General features: G+C 40.0%; 1 protein-coding gene across 3 annotated transcripts in view; it reads right to left on the bottom strand.

Moving 5' to 3' along the window:
• The window catches only part of LOC128614124 (A-kinase anchor protein 13), a 96,050-nt gene extending 93,788 nt beyond the window's left edge, over positions 1-2,262 (bottom strand). For 2 of the 3 annotated variants that reach the window (XM_053635428.1, XM_053635425.1), the window contains exon 1: positions 2,114-2,261. The gene's annotated coding sequence lies outside the window, so the exon portion shown is untranslated. Of the gene's footprint in view, positions 1-2,113 lie in introns of all 3 variants that reach the window. The other variant, XM_053635427.1, reaches the window with a different exon arrangement.
• Between the last annotated feature and the right edge of the window lie 4,388 nt (positions 2,263-6,650).

Consider the following 6,650-nt stretch of genomic DNA (forward strand, 5'->3'; position numbering starts at 1 on the left):
TAAAAAAATGAAATAAAGACACCCAAAACTGTATACGGTACCATACGGGACCTAATAACGTGTGCTGTTAATCAAACCATGTTCTATAACATGTAAAACGGGAACCTGAAAGGAGTATTCTAAAAGCGACTCATGTTAACACCTTAATCACAATATTATCTTACTCAGAGTAAGGTCAATAATTAGATTACTGCTGTCCATGTAAACGTAGTCAGTGTCTAGAAAAAAACAAAAGAATTGGCCTTGCCCGTCCAGTACTTTCGGAGGGGACTGTAAACTTATTGTCAGATACAGAGCACGAAGCCAAATCGCCCGTGTTAAATGGCACCTTCAGCGAGCAAGTCATAAAGGATAACCGTGTTTACAAATGTGCGCTAGAAGTATTCATTTAACACCAGACATTTTGCTGTGCAAGGTGTTCCACTGCAACAACATGCAATCACATGAGACAGCTTCCTCACAACAGCTTAAAGCAAACATGGCTATCTGCCTCCTATGTACTTTTATGGAAATGGCATTTCAGTGGCATATTTCTGAAAGGAATCTGCCTGTTTGTTGGTTTAGTTGTTTTAGGTTGGGTTTTTTTTTTTTTTAAAGGATGCACCACATCACATCGACCAGAGCTTATATGTTTTTGTTTTTTTTTTAAACATGCTACAAAAAATGATATGTCTTTTGTCTCCATGTATGTTTATTCCTATTATTGTAAGAGGCAAAAAATAAATAAATCCAGCAGCTCTGCCCTAGAAGTGTGGGTAGTTAAAAATGTCTAATGTAGGCTGAAGTTTCCATCGATGCCTCCAGAGACAATTCGAAAGCTCGTAGGGGGTGAAAAAATGTACTCTGTTGTCGAACTTACTGTATGTCTATGTATTATACAGCAAACGAAATGTTCTTCCTCTAGGTTGGGGGTTCAAATCCCGCCTCCACCCTGTCTGCGCAGAGTTTGTATGTTCTCCCCGTGTTGCGGGGGTTTCCTCCGGTTTATTCCCCCAGTCCAAAGACATGCGTTGCAGGCTGAGTAGTATCTCTAGATTTTCCGTAGTGTGTGAATGTGTGTGATTATGGAATAAGCAGTATGCGAAATGGATGGATGGATGGATGGATGGATATTAGAACCTGTGACACTTGATTCAGACATCCTCTCAGCCAGCATCATTTACCAAGCCGTGAGAAATTACTCAGGCAGTTTCTCTCATTGCTGATTGGTCAGTGTCACGGTGGATCCGCAGCCTTTCCCGGGAACACGGTTTGTGATCTGGGAATACACCCTGGATCGGACGTCAGTCCATCACCTGACACCGTACTCACGTATTCGCAAACTCAATCACACCTCGGGGTGTGCCACACCGTCTAGAGTCACCAACTCACCTCCTGATACGTTTTGGGGAGGTGGAAAGAAACCGGAGAGAAAACGTGACTCTTCACACAGACAGAGGGAACTCAGGATCGAAACGGGAACCGAAAAAGGTGAAAATGAAAGCTTCTTATGGCTCCTGTGACTTTAACTTCTTGCAACAACATCCTGATATTCTTACAGACATACGAAACAGTGATTGAAATATCTCATGGTGTAAAGTGCCTGAAAGTTATAAGAGCTGACAAGCAGGTCTGAATTGTTGCATTTAAAGTATACATAAGTAAATATGAAATGATTATGAAATGATGTTATTTCAGGACCAGACGCTGGTCCAGCTCCATTTGAAGCAATTCCTTCATTATTTCTTGAACGTTTTGAACCTGTAAACGTTCACCTATACTAACACTGAAGTATTCCATATAAATAATCCTACAGCACTAGTTAGTATGCTAAGAAATAGTACTAATCCTACTGCAGTTCCTCTGGGACTTCTGAAGCTGTATTATGTACAGTAGTATATGTTGTTTATTATACTTAACATGTAGTTGTATACTGTATATGCGGCTTCAGACCTGGATATAAACACTTTCTCCCGAGGCAAACTGAAGTCTAAACAAACAAACCAACAAAAGCAACTCGCATTAGCTACAAAACATTAGTAATGTGAGTTTTTAAAAAGGGTTCAAAAGTTGACAGTATGTACACTGTTCAAACTAACCCAGAAGTTCTCAGAGTAGTTCCTGTAGACCTTACCTCAGCTTCAGAAGCGCGTATCACAACTGTTTCCTTTCACAGACGCACAGGGGATCGTTATCATGGCTCTGACAAGCTTCAACTTCAGCTAGAAATAAAAATAAGGGTGAGTTTTGCTGTGAGAAACAGCGCTCGCGGTTTAACCGGAAGCTCGTTAAGACTAGCGCCGCGCGCATGTTTCTAATAGCAACATCAGGAGGGGGAGGCGCGCGACGATTTAAGAAGTGGTGTTGGGATAAGCAGTCTGCAGAGGTCTCTCTCTCTCTCTCTCTCTCTCTCTCTCTCCCGCTCCCTCTCTCTCTCCCCCCCCTCCCTCTCTCTCTTTCTCTCTCTCTCTTCCTCTCTCTCTCTTTCTCTCTCTCTCTTCCTCCCTCTCTTTCTCTCTATACCTCTCTCTCTCTCTTTCTCTCTATACCTCTCTCTCTTTCACTCTCTACCTCTCTCTTTCTCTCTCTCTCTCTTCCTCTCTCTCTCCCCCTCTCTCTCTTTCTCTCTATACCTCTCTCTCTTTCGCTCTCTACCTCTCTCTCTCTCTCTCTCTCTCTCACTTTCTCTCTTTCGCTCTCTACCTCTCTCTCTCTCTCTCTCTCTCTCTCACACACACACACACACACACATACATTAATAAGTACTGTTGAACATCATGAATTAGTATTTGAGTTTTAGTCCTGACACTTGTTTAAATCCTGGACATTTTTGTGAAGGAGAAAAATAAGCTGATGAAGTATGTTTGAATTATTATTATTATTATTATTATTATTATTATTATGATGATGATGATGATGATGATAATGATGATGAGCTAAGCTTATTTCAAAACACCCCCCCCATTCTCTCTTTCACAACCATCTGATTATTTCAACTTTAATTAAACAAAATTTATGTTTTGTGTCTCTCTTGTCCTCTTTTCATTGCTTTCTTTGTGAGGTGTAAATGTTTAGAGATTTGCTTTGCCCTCCTCTACTCTTCTTCTTGCTAAGAAATGCAAACAGGGAAAGAAGAAAGAAGTCTAACATTGCTACTCAACAATGTTTGGATTGCATTATCAGATTGAATATTAGGAATAAGTCTACACTAAGTCAATAATATGGTTTAAAAAGCATCATACATTTAGCATACTTTTTTATATTCATATTCTAAAGAATTAGAATAGCCTAACTGTAAAATAATTTCTACACAATTGTCTTCTTACAGTTCATAAAAAGTACTGAAAAATCTGATCAACAAAGACATGTTTTGTTTCTACTGGAGCTACAAGAAATACTTTATTAACCAGTATGGGAGTTAAATCATCACACACTTGTCTCAAAAATAAATAAATAAATAAATAAATAACACTTTCATACATTTACAGAATAAGTCATCATGTAAATTATTTCATATATACTGATACTGATACTGATATTACACATCACCGACTAAATCAATTCTAATGATTCTGCCTTTAAGCTTTAAACTTGAACCTGAGTCTGATGCAAATTGATGGTGGATTGATGCAAAACTGTATGCTGAGGGGGTTAGCACGTTCGCCTCACACCTCCAGGGTCCGGGGTTCGATTCCCGCCGGGGCCGTGTGTGTGCGGAGTTTGCATGTTCTCCCCGTGCTGCAAGGATTTCCTCCGGGTACTCCAGTTTCCTCCCCCAGTCCAAAGACATGCATGGTAGGCTGATTGGCGTGTCTAAAGTGTCCGTAGTGTATGAATGAGTGTGTATGTGATTGTGCCCTGCGATGGACTGGCACCCTGTCCAGGGTGTACCCTGCCTCGTGCCCGATGCTTGCTGGGATAGGCTCCAGGTTCCCCGTGACCCTGAAAAGGAGTAAGCGGTAGAAGATGGATGGATGGATGGATGCTGAGGAAGAAAATGATTCTGGCTTCAACAACAGCATGTGGTACAGTGTCAAAAACCATATAAGCAATCTGTTTGATGCTAAATTGGTAACTATAAGCTAAATTAGAATTTTATTATTATTTTTTTAATAATAAGCTATTTTTTATCAGAATCCACCTACGAGCATGTTTTTGGGAGATGGGGGAGGGGAAACCTGGAGGATGCCAACACAGACAGTAAGTATCCAGAAATATAAATAAAAAAAGAGATAGATAGATAGATAGATAGTCATGGACAAAGAAAGGGAGAGTGGGCAGCTCTTATGGTTTATTGTAATGGATTTGCCCCACTATAAATCCACTGTAGGGGGCACAGAGTTTGCATGTTTTCCCCGTGCCTCAAGGGTTTCCTCCGGGTACTCCGGTTTCCTCCCCCAGTCAAAAGACATGTGTTGTAGGCTGACTAGCATTTCCAAATTGTCTGTAGTGTGTGAGTGTGTGTGTGATTGTGCTCTGTGATGGGTTGGCCCCTGTCTAGGGTGTCCTCGCCTTAGTTTCACTGGGATAGGCTCCAGGCTCCCTGCAACCCTGTGTAGGATAAGCGGTATGGAAAATGGATGCATACATGAGTGAATGGGTGGATGGATGAATCCACTGTCCTGAGGTCTGCCTTTGTGCCCCTAAAGGTCAACCTACCAAAAAGCCTTAATGATGTGCTGTGCAGGAATAAAGAAGCAATATCCTCTGCTTTGCGTTCTAAATTTACCACACTGAAATGACATTGAGTTTTGCAAGGACAGCTGGATTTGTTATAATGCCAGATAATGCAGTATGAATCTAATTTCAGCTGTATGGGGACAATCAGCTGTAAACTTTGTCTTGTCAGAGCTCAGTGTTAGGAACTCTAAGGCTGACATATTAAAATAAAAGCATATTTCTCTTTTCAGTATGTCCGGGCTATCATGACACCTGGAAATAAAGTGTTATGACCTACGTTGGACAAAAAATAAATAAATCAAACTACTCCAGATTCAAGTGAGGACAAGTGTCATAGAGTGTCTAGATTTTTGAATCATTAAGAATCTGATTTTAACACTTCACTGAATGCTAGCCAAAGTGTAACATAATTTTTTAAAGCTTTTTTTTTTTAAATCACAGCATTCTAAACTATAATAATCAGTTAAGTAATTACTGTGTGATCAAAATGCAGTATCAGCACATGCCTGTTTGTATTACAGTGTTGCTACAGGGACGGAGCTCTTTTTTTTAATCCCTTCATTGCCACTGTCTTCTCAGGCAAAGAGTTCTGGTGTTAGATAAATAGGAACCAGCAAGAGAAAGGCGTCTCTTGCATCGGCCATGCTGAGCCACACTTGAATACGTTTGTTTGTCGCCAGGGGAAAGGGAACGTGCGCAGAATTGTAACGTCTCATCTGCAGAACTGCAAAAAGTAGGGAGATGAGGAGCAAGCATGCCACAAAGAAGAACATGCAGCCTTTGTGCAACTACAAAAGCGGTTTTGTAAGTTGAAGGGCTTGCTGGGGGAGGAAGCGCAGCTGGCGGGGGTTGAGTCTTCGCCAGAAAGCCTCAAGAACTCAAAGCAAAGTGCAGAAAAGATTGTGCTGTGTGCGGCCGACCTCATGGGTCATTTCTACCCACAGACAAGACTAGATATATTTAATCAATCATTAACACTGTCTTAAAACAAGATTTAATGAGCATGTGTAATTTGAGTGTAACAGCTGATTAAACTCTAATTATACATACATTAATTTGTTGAATCTAAGTCAAGTCTGATAAGGGAACTGTTCAGATACAGTACAAATGAACACCATATATATATATATATATATATATATATATATATATATATATATATATATATATATATATATATATATGCCATTTCCCACCCATGACAACTACCACTGGGGCAGGGTGAAGACTAATACTACACGTGCTCCAAGACATGTGAAACCAACCACTGCACCTTTTCAAGCTGTAGCTCATGCTCATGTAACACAACACATAACAAGGTGTTTGTTCAAATACATTATTGTTTCTATAGTAACAACTATGGAACTTGAAGAGATTTCCACATAAACAGATTTTTTTTAAATCCTGTGAGGAGATGTTTGTTTACCTTTTTTCAATGTCGTCTCCAGCTTTAGCATTGTAAAACTGGCATAGCCTGAATGTTGTACTCAGGTCACATCATACCACCCCAGCATTGCTTATTTTTCTATAACAGCATACCCAGTCATGTTTTATTCCTTACTTGGCTACATAGCTAATATTATCATACGGTCCCATTGTCAGATCGATTTCCTGTACTGTGGGTTCTACAGATACGGTGTGTTAGCTGTAAAAATAGACAAAAGGACACTACATAGCTGAGAAAAAGAAGCTCATAATCAGGTAGCAAGTACAACCCAAAGTGATTTGCATGATAATACATATGGTTACATATGGATAGACCATAAGTCATGTCATTCAGTTGCCCATTGCAACAAGAAAGTATCACTAGATGGAGCTATCTATCCAAAGCATCAGTTGGACAGCTGTACACCTCCTCTATCGCAGGTGATTTCACACCGTTTAGTTGTTGCATATTTGGCAAATGTCATTATTTTCTTCTATCCTGCTCCCAGTACAATCAAATGCATTGATCCATTTTGCATTATTATGAAATATTAAATATTGCAAAC

This window comes from Ictalurus furcatus, chromosome 10 (genome assembly GCF_023375685.1).
Source record: "Ictalurus furcatus strain D&B chromosome 10, Billie_1.0, whole genome shotgun sequence".
Taxonomy (NCBI): domain Eukaryota; kingdom Metazoa; phylum Chordata; class Actinopteri; order Siluriformes; family Ictaluridae; genus Ictalurus; species Ictalurus furcatus.